We start from the raw sequence: 801 nt of genomic DNA on the forward strand, positions 1-801 counted from the left end.
TCACTCCTCTTAATCCCACAGTGGCAATTTGTGTCTTCTTTCTTATTTTCTTATCAGTTTACCTAGAAGTTTATCAATTTTATCGATTATTTCAAAGAACCACCTTTTGATTTCATTGATTTTTTTCTATCACTTTTCTATGTTCTATTTGACTGATTTCTACTCTGAGCTTTACCATTTCCTTATTTCTACTTTTTTGAGTTCCATTTTCTCTCCTTTCTTTTTTAATATATGAATATAGTGCTATCAACTTCTAAGTACTACTTTTTTTTTTATTGTGCCCTAGACATGAAACAGCTCTGGCCACGATCTAGGCATCAAGCTAGGATGAACAAAGGGCTGCCTGTCTGCTCTGATATAAGAGCACCACCACTAATCAGGTGTCTCTTTGCCCATAGCCAGGGGATTCTAAGTACTACTTTCACATATATTTTGTGTCACCTTTTTTACTTATTTCATTCAACTTTCTTTATAATTTCCTTTTTGATTTTTTTCATGAACCCAAGTATTATTTATTTTTTAAATATTTGAGAGGGTTCCCAAATATATTTTTGTTATTGATTTCTAATTTTGAAACCAGTGTGAATCCAGGCCTAGTCAAATTGATGCAAAATCTAACTATCACAAAGGTCCTGGATGAAGTAGGAGAAAACTGTAGAACAAAATTCAAAATGATAAAAAAGACAAAAATGTACTGATTTCCTGGTCTGCTGGCAACTGGAGGAACCCCTAAAACTACTGCCTTTAGATATCCTTTAAACCCGGACTTGAACTCACTCCCTGGGATTATTGGCTAAAGAT

At 33.7% G+C, this 801-nt stretch overlaps 1 pseudogene; it reads right to left on the minus strand.

Annotated features, from left to right (window-relative positions):
• Positions 1-273: 273 nt before the first annotated feature.
• LOC142435475 (small nucleolar RNA SNORA48) lies at positions 274-407 on the minus strand (annotated as a pseudogene).
• Positions 408-801: the final 394 nt, after the last annotated feature.

Source organism: Tenrec ecaudatus, chromosome X, assembly GCF_050624435.1.
Source record: "Tenrec ecaudatus isolate mTenEca1 chromosome X, mTenEca1.hap1, whole genome shotgun sequence".
NCBI lineage: Eukaryota > Metazoa > Chordata > Mammalia > Afrosoricida > Tenrecidae > Tenrec > Tenrec ecaudatus.